This window comes from Hippocampus guttulatus, chromosome 10 (genome assembly GCF_054856545.1).
Source record: "Hippocampus guttulatus isolate MCC_2025c chromosome 10, RoL_Hgut_1.0, whole genome shotgun sequence".
Taxonomy (NCBI): domain Eukaryota; kingdom Metazoa; phylum Chordata; class Actinopteri; order Syngnathiformes; family Syngnathidae; genus Hippocampus; species Hippocampus guttulatus.
In genome coordinates this window covers 8,427,641-8,445,260 of record NC_141270.1, presented here as the reverse complement: position 1 = coordinate 8,445,260, position 17,620 = coordinate 8,427,641, and positions in this window count along the sequence as shown.

Sequence of the window (17,620 nt, the reverse complement as noted above, 5' to 3'; positions counted from 1 at the left end):
GCATAACTTCATATTCCACCTTGCAAAAATAGAGCCAAATGTAAAACATTTGCTCTTTTTCTGTCAAATTCTGACCTTCCGTGATATTGAAAACATGTTTGATCCATTCTGGATGGAAGAAATACATTTCGTATTGCTCCCATATGGATTTCTGTCCAAGACAAGCACAAGTTATTCCGGCCAGATCAGTTTTCTCTTCACATAACGCTCAACCTTTTCTTTGCCCTTTCCCCAAGGCTTTATTTATTCTTTTCTAGATCGCTGCTGTCATTTGTTTATCTATGCATGACTGCATCTATGTCTCTTTTTGCAGGGATCATAGATTAAAGGATGATAGACAGAAGGCAGAACTTCCTGGAAGATGTCATTAGGCTTCATTAGATCCATGTGAGAGTTTGCGATTGAACAAACAGAAACACCAAGAAGAGCACCCAAATTCCCATATGTTTTTCTTTCAATAGGGGAACCACCTTAAGGTCAACATCGAGAATTTGGTGAACTCTGAATTTCAATGACATCAACAGGATTTACTGCCTCGCAAGGTTGAGATTTAGGAAAGTATCTCAGAAAATATGATTTATGTGTGGCTAAAAAACACAAAAACAAATAAAACACTTCGATCAATCAGTCACTCAAGTCATTGCGCTTTGGATTGATTTAATTCACTTGGCGTTCCCGTCAGAATGGAGAAAAGTTCTTATCGGTAATCAATGGAAAGTGTGACAGACTTGCATTTCATGAAGAGAAAAAAAAAATCTTGACTTGACCAAATGGATCGCAGGATTAGTCTGCGTTACTCAAGTCAAAGAAAACAGTAATCCATCATTTTGCATCATTTACATGCACACAGCTTTCTTCCTGTGTTGCATCACAAAAAAAAAAACCATGAAATCACTTCACAAAAAATCATGTCAATTACATCAATTTTTGTGAAATGATCGGAGCACTGTAGCATTCCAGGGCTGCACATTAGGCGCTAGAGGCTTGATTTACCAAAAAAAGTGCATACACACGAGTGGCGTTAAAATGTATCTGGCATGCTAACCGTGACTTGCGAAACATACGCAGTCCTTCAACTGAAGAGCTCTTTCTTAATCTCGATCGCAGGCGCTCTCGAGAAGAGAAGCAGTCATCACGTTGTCGTCAACGTGAGGGACTAACGATGAAATGTGCGGTGATACTGACCTTCAGTATCTCAAAGAGCTGGTTTCTCGCCAGTCTCCACGGAGCCTCGAGATTGGCCTGTCAACGCCATCTTATATTTAAGAAGCCGTCATTTGGTACCTTTTTGTTGGATGTACACCGAGCTATTTTTTTGGCAGCCAAAAGACTAAATTGAAGCTATTAGGGGAGAAATTACCATTTAAAACCAGTGATCGTACAGCACACAGTGAGGTAGGTTGAAATATATCAAAACAATCTGGCACCCACAAATCACACCATGTTGAAAATAAAATAAAAAAAAAAACCCTCACATAATCATGCTGCTTTGCAAACCCGAAATAAACTCTTTCTTAACTACAATTAAATGTCAGTTCAATGGGGGGAGAAATAAAGAATTCTTCGATGCATGCTAATGCAGTTTGGAATCGATCCATTTTAATAAGCAACAATTCAAAAATGTGAACGCAGTTCCTCCGTCGAGCTCCTCTTGCTGGCACAACAAGTGCATGTTTAAATCTGTCAGTTTATCTCAAGTTTGCTCTATCTGCGGCTCTGTCTCCGATTACGGAGAACGCATCACATGGCAGTGATGTCATATGACAAAGCGAGCACCACAGTTTATTGCACGATGCTTCGTGTGCACTCTCTTAGATGCCAGTGGCATACACGATGTGTCCTCCTCGAGTTCTTGAATTCTCATATGTAGTAACTTTCCCAAGGTTTGATTAAAAAAAAAGAAAGTTTGATGAAGTAGTTTGTGAAATCTGGCAAAACAAACACAGTTGCAATTGTGCTTTCAGTGAACTATTTTCCAAACTCTGTGTCGATATAAGTGCATTTTCCTCCACAATACACGACACAAATAGGACAGGCATACGGAAACTATTTTTAACAACCTTTGCAATATGTAATTTAAAAATGTGTGCTGTCCCCCCCCTCCGAATCACTTTTCAGTGTTACTTTTCACAAGGAATCCAAGGCCAACACCATGTGGTTCACAAAGTTTAGACAAAAAGAAAATATTTTCCCAATGAATGTACATTACAAGTGAAAGGGGATTTTAGCTCCCTTGTGCGAGCCGAAGCCACCCGGCTGCATCGTTAGTTCTTACTCGGTATTGTCTCGTCCTTTTTCCTGGAAGTTGACACAATCAGCTGCCTTACTGTTCTCGCTCTCAAGCATGGCCATTAACCGGCAAATCTCTGTTCATGTTGAGACACAAAAGCCTGTGATGATGAGCTGTCCTTCCTGGATGTGTCACTGGCACATGCTCCTGGATTTTGGCATTCATCAGCCAAAGACCTTGACTGACTGGTCGGATTGCTCAAACCTGCCACTGACAACTCATTTGAACATCAACATATGCTGTTATTATCTTATGAATACTTTGTTCAAGTTTACTGACTACTGACTACACCGTAATTGACCTTTGGAGAATAAGATAGAATTACAGTAGTTGATTGACTTATGGACTGTGGAGGCTAACTGAACACTAGCCCTTTTTTGGAATCACCACTCCATGAACAAATATACAGTCCAAGGACTACCAGGCATTCAGAAAATGTAATACTCGATCTTCAAAACTCCACCCATGGTGAATTGGGAGGACACAATACTAGCATGCCTTACAACGGTCTTAGTTGACCATTAATGCATCATCATATGGGAGGCAAACTCAAAGAGCTGCAACTTCCACGGTAACACTTCCAATTCCATCACTTCAAATCACTTCTGCTCCCAGCATTTCCATGGAGACACCCATCAGAACAACATATATAACAGTGTGCAGCTCTTTTACACCTGCTGCCAACTTCATGTGTCATGTTTTGAGAGAGAGTAAACATGAAATGTAGTGCCCGCTATTTGGGATGTTTGTAAAAGTTTACAATCTTAATATATGACCCACAACATGTCCACCAAGAGCTGCAAAGACAAAATTTTGTCTCCACTATTCAGAAAATTAGAAAATCAGGCCCTTAGTGGAGAGCTGCAATTCATTATCTGGATACACGCTGTTTTCGCAGTAAAGTCTCAAAAGAAGCATTGCCTTTTCCCTGAATGTAAATGGCTCTTGCCTGTCAGTTCTTAGTATCTTTCTTTATTCTCAATAAAGTAGCTTGTTGGATGAGAAAAATAACTACACTCTATGAATTTGTTTTTCACTTGATTTCCGAATTAGAGTCTAATATATTCCCAATGCTCCAGAACCCAAGCAGTGCAGTTGTTGGTAGCAATGCACATTTGAATTGGTTTACACACCATAAAAAGGAATGACATTGTCTGCTAACATTCAGGACAAACCTAATGATTTTCTTTCACTTTTGTCATCAGTCCAACCTTGGTGTAGTAGGTTCTGTCTTATTAAAATCCTCAAAAGCATGTTTGGAAGATTTACTGGGTCTACCAACAGAATGTTTGCTGGCCTAATAAGTTCCAGATCAGACGTGGAATGTAAACTTGGCTGAATTGAATGCCTTTTTAGCATGGACATCCATGCCGGGCAATCTTGCCTTGACATTCCTCACCTTCCTTTTCTCCTTGCTATCGACCCATCAAGTCTGCTGCTCGCACCTCTGTTGATGTTGAGGGACAAGTCAACAAATTAAGCTTTTCCGATAGCAAACTCATCGCACAACGCTCAACCTGTGCCGCATTGACTCATCTAAAGACTGACAGATAAGCTCAGCGATCGCCACACATGTACAATGTACACAGCACATATATGCGCCCGTACACGCCTGTAATTAACCTCTGGGCTACACTTGAAACATACAAGTTCATCACTGATGTGTGGACGTGTGTTTACCAGGCGCTAAACGCCACACAGTTAGCCAGTTCACAGCCAGCTGCTTGATTTCATTGAAGGCTCGGAATACTTTTACAAGTTTCTCCCAAAGCAAACAGCAACACATTTACACAACAACATCAGAGGATGTGAGAGTCTTTCACATCGCCTCGCGCTGTCAAAAAGCTCACTGATTGAGTTCAGTCATGTCTCACTCCAAAATAGTACAGCAGGAAACTATGAGAGCCACACGGGTTTAAGGGCAACAGTCTTATCTCTAAAACAACAACAATGCTGGAGGAGAAAGAGGGTCTCCTTTACTTCTGACCTGTGGTGACAAATATTCAAGAGGAGCAGCAGCAAACAGAAGACTGTGGAGTATAATATAACTGCAACCACCGGAAAGGCACAGAAGGTGAACACAAAGTTAGCATGTTTAGCATTAATATTACAATGATGACTAATTTTGCTTGACCAGGACTAAATTGTAATAACTGCTTTTGCCAGCGGTGTAAAGCTGCCAAAGCTGAGCTGATATTATTCAGACATACTTGCAGATTTGGATCGAAAATTCTAATGAACTCATTTTGGAGCTACATACAGTTCTCTGGATTTTGAAGGTCATCATCTTTGAAAGGTTCACCTACAAAGCAACCACCAAGATAAAGGTGGGTCGAAGCCTGATCGGTGGAAAAAAAAAATGGATGTCAGGTCGCGGTTAAAGTCAAACCAATGGCCAGATGGATGTGTGTGTTCAGTGTGATGGAGATGGAATTCTAGCAATAAGTCATTCTATCGTGCCATAAGGTGATGGCTTTATTAGCCTCCAGTCAACATGCAAACGCCTTTTGAGAAGATATCATATCAGAAAGGTACATTTGGCTATACGTTTAATAGCCGGTCATGGTCAATGGCAAATAGCAATCAATTTGGGTGTGGGCTCTAGGTTTCGGGCAAAGGTTGGCTCTCTCTCAAAAAAACAAAAAAAAACAATGTATGAAAGGAACTTTGTGGGCATTTCTTTTAAACATTAAGGTCTAACCTTGAAGAAGCACTTACTGTATGTGCATGTTTGAGTAAGAGCAGCGGCCTATCAGCACATTAATGGCAGCTGATGATAGGTTGAGAGGAGCAACTCAGTGGCTGATGACGGCTGCTTCGACACCTAGAGAGATTGTGTCGAAAGAGTTAGCTAACGCTAATGATGCAAGGGTTTTAACACTTGCCTAAAACATCACTTATTTCCAAATTGGTTTGACTTTAAAAAAAAAGTGTGTTTTCTTATTAGACACCACAAGGATTCAACTGTTTTCGTCAATCCAATTTCACGCTGTTTCATTCACGATGCCACAAGTACGAAAGGGGCGTTTTATTACATCCATGATTTAGTGGTACAGCGTATGGAAGGAGATCCAACTCTGTTTTTTGTTTTTTTTTGTTTTTTTGAGAAAGGTTGAAAGCGAAAAATAAACGGTAAAAACAATTGTATATACTTGCCCTCAGTGCTTTTTGTTTTATTTTCTCAGTCAAATAAACAGGTTCATGCCCATATGAACATTACCAAGATGGCGCCGACTCGAATGGCTGCCTTGGTTACGGGCTCCAAAGTATGGTCTTTGATTTCATCATTTTCATTTAATTTTGGTGACCCTACGTCGCTTGCTTACTTACTCGAGAGAAGACTTGCTAAGCATTAGGAGGTCTATGCTCTGAATCTTCTCGCCAACACACACAAACCCACCAGGTTTTTCTGAAATAATAGCTAGCGGGGCGGCCGCACTGTACGGAGCATGGAAACGTCTAAGCAGGAGGAGGGGAAACCGAGCTGGTTTAAAATTAAACCCCGCTCCCCTCGATCCATCTTGCTTGGACCGACCAATCCACACCATAAATAAAATAAATAACGAAAAAAACTCATTCCATGGCAGAAAAGAAAAACAACTTGATTTTATGACAGAGGCTGACAATTTGAACTGGCATAATTTTTGGTAAGTAATGCCAGGCAAAGAGTCCAGATCACTGACACTAAGTGTTCCTAACCTCATTCAAAAATAGTTGCAATTTTCCTCTTAAGCAAAGTGTCTAGTTTAGTCATATTTTGACAGTTGTCAAACCAGGGACTGACTGAGACCGAACCCCCCCCCCCAAAAAAACCACAACTGGATCCAGACCACAACTGGACTTCTTCCACAAAAGACAGACTCCAAAGTATGACAGCGTCCAAGTATTTTTGTCCAGTGCTAAGCAAGTGATTCAGTGTCAGGATAGTTGGGGATAATCGCCAAAACAACAGGAATGACTGAGCAGAATTGTTACCATATTTAGCAGTTACTTATTTTAGTTTAACAAGTTTAATTTCTGTTTTTGCTCACCTGACAGAAGGCTGACATGTTTGCCGCCATCTTTCTACTACGGCTACGAATGAGACAAATCACCTGATGCGAATTTTGCTGGATTAATGTCTACAGCCTGTGTAACAAATGTAATTTACTTTGTCACTCGAGGGAATACTAGCAGTCGATTGTGATGACATTTTGCCTGCAATATAATAGGTTTTATGACGGTCACGGTTCGGACTAAATATTCCAAATAGTCGACCGAATATGTGGAAGGAATTGTGGTTAAACTGGGAAGTACAGCAACCCCGTAGCTTCATTCAAAACTCAAAATAGCAATAAATCCATTATTTATTTCACATGGTGACGTTTTTAAGTCAGTGTAACAAATCCATGTTGGTAACCTCGGCGGAATACACAATAGATTTTTCGTGAAATACGGTTTCACCATATGATAGAGATGTGTACAGTAAGTGGCAGCAATGAAAATGTGAATACTTTGCACACAGGCATCCTGTTTGCATGAGGGAGGACATGGCACCAGGGAGCCTGCTAAACACATACATGCATGCACACTCACTGATGGTTTTTCAGTCGTCAGGGTCAAAGCCAAAGAAGCTTCCATGCTCAAATGCTATAATTGCAGCTTAAGTGTCCCACACAAACACAATTTGCCCGTTTCCTGCATTGATTCAAACAAACAAAGGAAGAGAAAAGAGGACCCAAAAGGATATTAGGTGGCCAACTCGTGTGGTATTCAGAAACTGTAGCTTGTAATATAGGGGAAATAAAGACTCGATTGCAGAGAGGTGACTTGCAATGAGGAAAAACGGTCGAGAAATGGAGCGAAGAGAAGACGAAAGTGCAAAGCGAGACCAGCGGGAGGGAGGAGGGAAACATCTGAGTGTTGGAGACCCAGGAATGTTAATCCTCTTTGTAAGTCTCCAGCAATGATTACATTTTTTTTCCAATATCAGCCGTGACGAGAACTTTCAAGGGTCATAAATGTGGGAAAAGACAGCCAACCAAAATTATTTCAGCTTTTATTGGTGACATTACAAGCATGCCCATCAGCATACGCTGCTGAACTTTTGTTATCCTGTTAATTAGTCACCTTAAAAATAAAAAACATTTTTTTATAAAGGGCTACGTGACGAACGAAATACAACAGGACTGCTGCTACTGTGTGAAATGGCCCGAGAAACAGGAACGGAGGAGTCACAGAGCACCACTTAGCGGGTACGCTACGCTAATCAGGGGTGAGGGGTCGGGCCCAAACGGTGTGTTCCTAACCCCTGCACTTCCTGGAACGCCGCGCTCCTCTCACGAGGAGGATGAAGGAGCCGAAGAGGAGCGCACATTTTCCACAGCCCGGGACTCCCACGGGCGTTGGACGCTTCGCTGTTTCTTCGTGTTGGACCTCCCAGCTCTCAGCACTTTCATTGAGCTGCATCATTACCACCCATTTGACGGAGGGAAAGAGAAGGGGGGTGGGGCCCTCGTGTGTGTACGCGTGTGTGTGTTTATGTTGTGTGTGCGTTACACGTGTCAACAGGGACATCGATTGGAGAAGTATTTCCTTGCCTGTCAGAGGTGAGGCGCTCTCACATGAGGGCTCAGACGTCATAAATCCTCAGTGTTTCTTTCCATGTCCCCCTCTCGTTTTCTACATTTCTCTGTCTCTCCCCGTCTGTCTGTGAGCCCACACCAGCGCCACGCTGTTGAAAAGCCATCCCATTCATAATTCCTCTCCTAAGTGACCCCGAGAACGGAAACCACACACCCAACTGAGAAGGTCTCACTTTTACACAGTAGCCGCAATTGTACACCAGCGCTACACTGATGTCTTACTAAGTCTGCAAAATGGATCCACTTATTCTCGATGATAATACTAGCGAGGAACCTCTCATGTCGAGGTGATAATTTTTTTCCCCCATGGGAAACCACGAAAAATAAATTCATCCGCTCCTTTCGCTGTCTTAAAACCTTCATGAAGTTTTAAGGTGCGTTATAGCAGTCACACGAGTGTAAAAACAAGGTACACATGTAAAAACAATAAGCGTTGTACTGAAGTTAAAGAACGACGACAAGAGAGAGACTGAAAACCTGATGGCAAACCACAGAATGAAGTTACTTAATTCACTTCAACATAGATCACCAAAGAAACACTTATTGCTTGACCTGAGCACAAAAACAGCGAATAGGTGGGTTTTCAGTGAATAACAGAGGATAGGCTCCAAAACTGCGGCTGCGTCGGGGATTCACTGAATCTAAATAATAATTAGACCATCACGAAACCAGTTTAATGGGTACCACTAACAGTGGTAGGGTAGCTAAAGGGTGGAGACAAACTGCAGTCTGTTGATTGATTGTCAAAGACATGCTCGATGTCGTCCGTTGTTGTTCGCTGTTTACATTATCTGGTCATTCGTTTTGTTTTTTTGTTTCATTCATTAATGTCATCGGCATGACACTACATTTACATGGCTGACAAAGCTTATCTCTCACCACTCTAGCCGAACTACACCGCCGCACGGATTTGTTTGAAGGCGACTGTGGACACCCATGGGAGATTTTTCACACGCTCTCACATACTTCTTTCTTCCTATATGCACACACACACGTATATATAATCCTCCTGCCAGGCCTGATCATTAACATTCTCACACTGATGTACAGTTTTATCACGTCAGGCGGCCCTTTGAAGCCGATCCGTGCCAGCTTGGTTTGCGTGCTCGTCGCACGGCTACCCGAAAGATTTAAATGGCCACTAATCTAATGAGGACTGCGAGGTAGCCTGACATCCATCAACGTAGCACCTTAGTGGGATCGACTCAGCAAAAGATGAGCTATAGCATCTGGACGGCGCTCTCTAAGATCAAGAGAGTCACGATGTGTCGAGTAAGTGGCTGATAAATCCCAAGCTGTCACCTCTGGGCTGGTTCAGTTTTTAGCCCCGTGCGTGTTTCACACATTCTTTGATGGGTGGGTGATTTCCCATTGCGGTCATGCAAATATGAGTATCACACTGATATTGACCTACCACCAGGATAATTAAGTCAGGGCATTCTTATGGGGCATACAGTATTCCTTTGTATATTACACATGACTGCCCTCTTCTGGTCTGAATATATATTTATATCTATTGTGTATGTTTTATCATATACTGCACAGTGGTCAGGAAAAGTGCGTTACTCTTTTGGAATTGCCTGGATTTCAGCATATCTTCATCTGTCATCAAGGAAACACAATTGCTTTTGTGTTATCACTTGGAGGCGATTCTCTTTGTCTACCGTCAGAGATCAGATTTTCAAAGGGTTCACGGTTGCTGACATCTAAAGCCACATTTTGTAGCCACTGAGGCCTCATTTAGGTTTGCACTTGCCTCATGGCTGTAAGACGTAGATGTTGTGAATGCAAAGTTCATGTTTAAGATGGTGTCTGAGTTGAGCAAAGGTCTCGATATGGTATGTTTGTATTTTGTATCGTTTATACGATTAGGTTTAATGAAGAGGCCGCGTGTTTATTAATGTTGATTCATTATTATTTCATTTACCATGCAATAGTATCGATATTGGATAACCCTAACTTTATTTTCTGGAAATGATTTTGTGCAGGCTTCTGATTGGCTAAAGTGGCCTCACACTAAGGATTTAACAATCATTGGATGTTGCAGGAATGCTCGGATCCTCGGATGCTGGTGAGGTGGGGCGTGGGGGGCAGCAACAGCATCACCATCAAATATGTAAGTGTGTGTAGAGTATGATTCATCTAACCTGTGGAATACTGACCTCATCAACCAGTCACTGCTTAAAGAGCTACATCAACAAGCCCCCCCCACATTTGCAAACTTTCTGACCTTTAATTTCACCTTCAGCCCACCCAGCCCCGACTCCTTCCACTTCCTTCATTGCCAGTGGAAGAAATGAGGGTCACTTGAATTGGCTCATGTGTCCCTTGACATATTGTTTTCATTTCATTCCCTGGACAAACAAGATCCAAAACACCAGCTGTTGCCATGACAGTGCTGCTGAGCAAATAAGAGATGGAGAATATGTCATAGGAGGAAGTCTATATGTGATTGCTTGGAAAGAAAGGTGTGTCTGTGTGCCTCTGTGTGTGTGTGTGTGTGTGTGTGTGTGTGTGTGTGTGTGTGTGTGTGTGTGTGTGTGTGTGTGTGTGTGCGTGCGTGTGTGCCATTTTGCCCCAAAGGGAGCTTCGCTTGGCAGACCATCATGGACAGCATAAACGCACAATAAAAATCTTGATTTCAGTCAGCTACCTTGCTAGCTTGCAACACACACGTATTGATCATAGACATTTCCTGGTACGGCAAAATTAAATTCATTTTCAACATTGACAACTAACGGGTTTATGTGGGAATTGAAGAGAATTAACTTGGAATTGCAGGTTAGTCACTATTAGGGAAAAAGTTCAGGTGGAAAATAAGTCTCAGGATCGAGTGTTGCTAATATTTTGCTCTGCCCTGCGATTGCCTGGCAACCAATTCAGTGGGGCAACCAATTAGGCGGGGTACGCCTTATGCCCGAAAACAGCTGGGATAGGCTCCAGCAAGCCCCGCGACCCTGGTGAGGATAAGCGGATCAGAAAATGGATGGATGGATGGATAATATTTTGCTCAGACATTCTGCAAAAACAAAGGGCAGAGTCCTCTCACTGTGTTGCGGTTTCTTTTTCATTGCAGTTTTAGAATTGTGTTGCATGTAACTAACCTGTTGAAGCAAAGCTCAAAAGGTCTACTCATTCAAAGTTTTCATCCACTTTCAAGGTCAGAAAATTCCACTTCCAAGATGGGACAGGAAACTATGCAAACATACCGAGTCTTTCCATTGGCCGGGTCATGGAGAACATAACCTGCAGACCTCTGAAGAAGTGCCTGGCTTCATATCACACAGTCCTGCTGTAAATCTTACCTATGTATTTCTGTTATTGTTGGAATCGCTGCGTGTGCATGACCGTGAATATCTGTGTGTGTGTGTGTGTGTGTGTGTGTGTGTGTGTGTGTCACTGTAACATGGAACAATGTCTTGCACAAATTGTGAGCATGCTATATGTGCCCTGTGTTATCTAAATTGAATTAACATTGATTTGGTGTTTAAATATAAATATATAACCCTAGTGAGGATCAAGCGGTTCGGAAAATGGATGGATGGATATAAATATATATATATATATATATATATATATATATATATATATATATATGGCCAAATACAATCCAAAAAAAAGATTCAAAGCTTTTCCCTTTCATTTCCCCTCATGATTTTCTACATCCAACTCACATCATTCTCCATGATCACTTTTCCACAGTTATTGTGCTTGCCGTGCAAGTGAACTGATTCAATGCCATTTGTAGTTATGATCTGCGTGTCAATTGCAATGGCAAGTGCTTTATGGATTATTTCAAAGCTACGTTGTGACTCTTTTGTAAAAACATCAACAATAAAGCCCTGATTTGAACCAACACTTTTGAGGAAATATAACATTTTACATCATTTGTAAGCATCCTGGCAAATTCTTGCATAAACATTGAGAATACCAAATATTCTTGTACTGAGAAATTATGAATAAAAAAGGAACTTGCCATAATGTACGAGTATCTCTAAATAACAAAAAAAAAATAGTATGTGACATAGTCAGTGGGAGGATTTTAAAAATGTCTTAAAGAATATGATCATAACAATAATCTGTTCAATGAACCAACCTATGCAAATAACCTGGTCGACAATTTTTTACTATATTCTTTTTGAATTACAGATGCAAGTAAACTTTTCTCTGAGAATTTTACAATGACATCTACCATGGTCGTAGAGCTTACAGAATCTGTTTGTCTGCATCACGATCAAATTCCCCCAAACCACATTACACTACCCGTGCCAATACTTAAATGTAGTTCCAGAAAGCCTGAACCCTAAAACCACAGACACCAAATTGTCAGGTGCGCCAGGCGCATGTCAAAGGTGTATCGAGGCTTGCGTCGGCACGGAAATCAGGATATGCCAGTTTTTACGCTTGAGCACAAAAAGTTCAAAATTCGGCCATCTTATACATAATGAGCTTCTTCATGCTTCTGTAAAAGAGACATGCTGCAGCTCTTACACAATCCAGAACTCTGTGGTGTATTTTACCTATAAATCACAGCTAAATATGTCATAGGATGAGTTCACTTGCATGGCAGAACAGAACTGCATCATCATCCATGAAAATGCAGCAACACTCTGATCTATTGAACTCATACAATTTATATGAGGCATGGCCCTGACCCGCCCATGCATTCGGTTGTCCTGGGCGGGGTCCAGTTGGCCCTCTATCACGTACTTAATCATCCGGGCCCCAATGAGCACATCTGGAGCTCTAACAAAGATCTCCGGGCCTGAGGCGAGTCACAGTGCGGCCCGTCAAGGTCAACACATGCTCCGGCACCTGGACTCCGAAAGACGAGCCAAAAGGCTGCAAGAGGATTAACGAGCATACAGTGATGTTTGTGACGCTAGTTTGGCGACCAATCAAGTATATATTTGTTTCTTAGGTTACTTTATGAGGTGTGTGCGCATATGTGTGTGTGTGTGTGTGTGTGTGTGTTGCCTGTTTTTATGGATGGATTGTCGGGTGGATGGATGGCTGAACGAATGGACGGATTGAAGAATGAGTGGATGGACTGAAAATGGATGATGATTTAGTGGATGGATGGGTGGCTCGAGAGATGGACAGTGGATGGCTGAATGGATGGACAGATGGAAAAGTGGGTGGGTTGATTTAGTTGATGGATTATTGATTGATGATGTTTGGATGGATGAATGGCTGGATGGATTGATGAGCAAATAAGTGAACGGTTTTGACCGATCAAATGACAAGTGGCTATAATACTGCACGTTTTATACGTAATGCAGCTCAGAGATTCAAACGCAATCTTGTTTTATCCAACTTGTTACGAATGTACTGTATGTCTACCTTCAAACTCTATCTGTCCTTTTTTGCTATGTGCTAGAGTGCCAAGGTGTGTTCATTTTTTAATTGGATTTTGGGGCACAAATGATTGAGCACCCTGAATTCTGCTCAGCAACACATGACATAAGTCATGCACGACTGTCTGTGTCCTATGTGTTGTGTCGTGTTATTTTTGTTATTTTGACTTCAAAATGGCGCCGCGAGAGTGGCTGCCTTTCCAGCAGTTTGTTGTTCTACTTCTTGCTTTCATAACTTTGCTGCTGTGAATTGGGAATTTCTCCATTGCGAAACTAATAAAGGTTTTCTTAATACCCAAGATAAACAATGAGAGTAATTTTGTTGATCCATACCAACCTAATTAGTTACATTTAAATCTGTAAGGCTGCAGCTTTGCTACATCACTTCTCAAAGCAGTCAGTACATTTGATTAAATTGAGTCATCTTTTTAATTGTTTTTTTTTGGACAAAAATCTGTCTTCAGAATTTGCTGCACACTTAAAAGGCTTTGTGTTGATAAATTGACTATGGAACAAATGATTTTCCTTTTTCGTCAAGGGAAATCTAAACAAGCGGAAGGTGGACCAGCATCCTTGAATGAATTGCGTTTGACCCCACAGTGTCCACTGTATCCTAAATTGTCACCACATGATCAATGCTCGCATCAATCTCGGCAACTCCAGAAACGTCCTTTTTTTTTTCTCTTTTCAAATAGCTGAACATCTTCCAGAGTGCTACTTGCTCCAAAAGACATGTCAGTATGAAATATGCACAGTTTCCAGGGCAGGCGCACAAGTGTACTTTTACAGATGCACTCGGAGCCACATCGCGCACAAAGACGGCAGCATTTCCGCTTTCAGGCCCACATTCACCTGAGAGGCATTAGTGGACACACAAACACAAATGACATGCTGATCTCAATATCATCTCATATTTTCCCTGCTGTGTGTCCACCTGAGAGACAGAAATCTTTGACAGCAAGCCCACTGAGTCGGTGCCAAACTCACTCACACAAAAGCACACTTCTGAGAGAACCAACTTGGCACAGCTGTCAATCATTTCTTGGCAAAGTCTGAGTAGAAAAGTGTAGGAAATTATGGATATTGAATTAGTGGAATAACAGTCTTCGGTCATAGTCGCACAAAGCACACATACAACGCTGAGGTAGGTGTGTATGTATGTCTACATGTGTGTGAGTGTATGTGCGTGTAGACTTCAGCGATAATTGTGTTTGATGGCCACTTCCATCCCTTATTTGAATGCATGACTATTAAATGTTCTGTTTGGCCATTTGGCTGACCTGAAGGACCCTTCTGTTTTCTTTGAGCATATTCTCAACTTTTTGTTCCTTGTTCGAAATTTATGGGTTTGACGTTTGGAAGGGAACATGTTAGTCGACTTGTCTGAAATAAAAAGACCCACTTAGAAAGTAAAATAAATGGAATTAACAAGAACTTCTTGGGAGGGCGTCACGCTGAACACGTGGTTAGCATGTCTGCCTCATGGTTCTTCGGCGTTTACCTTTGCTCACAAATGCTATTAAGTGATCAAGAGGTTGCTTAATTTACCATTTTACCATTTGATTCACATAACCTCCTTGCTTGTGACTTTGCTGTTGGCCTCGGACGCTGTCCGAGCACAAAGGGAGTTCGCAAACGTGTATGTTGGACCTCAGAGACGAACCCTCAAAGGTTAGCCTAGTGCTAGCTAGGTGGTACGACTGAACAAGGATGGATTTAAAACTTTATGAAAAAAAGCCCCACCCTGGTTTCTGTTCTCGGCCAGTATACCCTTGAGGATATAGTAAGTTATTTTAAACTGTTCAATTACACGTTGTCACATACGTCGGTCGGTCATTTGAGTCATGGCCTTTTTCCTGGCTCAGCTTCTTTCCTGCACCTTTGCACACTTACCGGTTGAAACCAGTTAAGTATGTGGAGTCACACATTGTCACATGGGCTAGGCAGAGCCAGACTGTGAGGGGGTGGCCGAGACAGTATTAGACGAGGAACCATTTTAGACAGATAAGACCTTCTTCCACATCTGACAGAAAAGGGCCCCATGGCTGTGTCTTGATTTTTTCTGAGAATATAGTCTTCTGGCAATCACTATTAGACTATTAAACGACCAGTAGAAGTTCACTCAGAATTTTTCAAAGCTAAAAAAGAAAACCTTACTGTAGGCTGATGCCACTGCGTAAGTGTGTCGGAATCATATAGTCTATACACTCCAATATGTTTTCCAAAAAAGTGAATATGAGGCTTGGGAAAGCGCTGTGGACAACATATGGTGTCGATAAAATATAAAAAATATATATATAATGTATATATTTACCATTCTGATCAAATTCGATTTTTCATTTTTGTTGCTATGTTGTTTTTTTTCGGCAAAAGTACACTTCGTAACCCACTCGAGTTGATTCGGGATTAGCTGCTTAAATGGTAAACAAATAGCAAATGTGGATTTTGACTGTGACTCTCCACCCCTTGGGTGTATCTTCAAGAGCCAACTCAATGGCAAACGGAGTTCCCTTGCGGTAGCCTTAGGCCTCAATGGCGAATGTTTTATTCAACGTTAGTGGCAATTTTACCATAAAACGTTTGAGGTACCACTCTCTGTATTAATGTATGGTGATGATTTTACTGTACTTTTACATTTATTTTACTGATACTTTCACATCCTTCCTCTCATCCACACTCACAAATGCCTTGACATGGAGGTCTATCTAAGCTCCTTGGACGTCCGTTTCCTGTGTCTTTATTCCGCTGCACATGATGACATGATCCTCCAGTGGCTTTATTCTCAATCCCCTAAGAGATCCATAACAAGGATACCAGGATGGAAATAAACCAAAGGGGAAGCCATGCCAACTAAACATTAGTCTGTCTCGGCTTTCATTTGATTTAGCTGTTGCTCTTGTGGTCAGTAGAGGCTGAGCTCAGTGTTTCCTCTTTGCCAATTTCTTCCTTTGAGTAGATGATTTCATTTTTTGAGTTGTTTTATGGAGATTTTAAGCAAACGTGCAAGGTAAGAGATCACTTCCTGGTTCAGTCTGTGTTGACTCATTCGCCATCTCGCTGAAGATGCCTTTATAAAACAAGGAATATCGGATCAAGTTCACCTTGCATGTGTACGTGATGATTTTATGGCCACTAAAAATAGACAAAAGTGTTGGGACACCTGGCCACACTCTAAGTGACAAAAGAATAATTTTCACAAGGTGAGATCCTGTTAAGCAACAAACCTGGAAGTGTGATGTTACGTCAAGACAACAATAGCGGGGCTCACTATGAAAAATGTACAAAGAAATCGATTCGGAAAGCGACGTTTCAAACTTATCTGGGGGAATCCTGGTGTTTGACGATTTGGAGGAAGAAGAGTTTGTTGCTGTTTGTTGGACCATACATTTACGAGCCAGACGCTCAGGATGCGGAAAATGTTGTGCGTGAACGGCTGGACGTGGAAGAACGGTAAACTATATCGTCTGCGGTTATATATATAATGTATATTGCCGATATAGCAATTTGATACTGTGCCTTGCTGTAAATGCGCACAATGGGATTATCTACTTGGTCCATGTATTCCTGCTAGCACTGAGAGCATAAATCAGAGTGGGTTGGTGTCCGACATTGTCACTGCTAAGACACTTCTGTTGCCACTCCGTACATTATATCGGCAGCATTGTTAGTTGTAAACCAGTACAGAGGATTCCATCCATGCACTCCAACATGATTAGATCCATGTACACGTATAATACTTTGAATAATTTTCATAAACAACAGCCAGAGTTATTCAGTAATGAGCACACCTCCCTTTTTTTGGAAATCTGGTTGATAAAAAAAAGAGGTCTTCTAAGTGCTTGTAACAAAGAATGCTTGTCGACATCGGGGTGAAATTCATTCGCTTTGTGAGAATGAAACCGTACCGGTCCAATTTTCTGATCCATTTATGTGCCCCTTTCTTTTGCTTTGGCCACTCAAACAACTATTTGCCTGAATGTGAGCAGCGCATCGCCACACAGCGGCGAGGTATTTCGCCGAATCAACAATGCATTACAATGGTTGACTGTCAACTCGTCATTCTGTAAATGACGTCACTCGCCGGAAATTGCCGAACAGAAGTATTTTCGTAGTTAAGCGCGTTGTTATGGGTCTAACTATGGAGCTGCGTGGGCTGCATAAAATAAATAAATAAACTAACAAAAGTATGCTTGAAATAGTTTTTGCCATCAGTATTACTCAAAAAATGGTTGGCCAAGTTTACTTCACACTTGATCTTAAGGGTTAATTCTGCAAATAGAGACCACAAAAGCATTTGTCTGCCCTGCCATGCAATTCTAAAAAGCTCAAAGAAAAACATTTGTCACCGA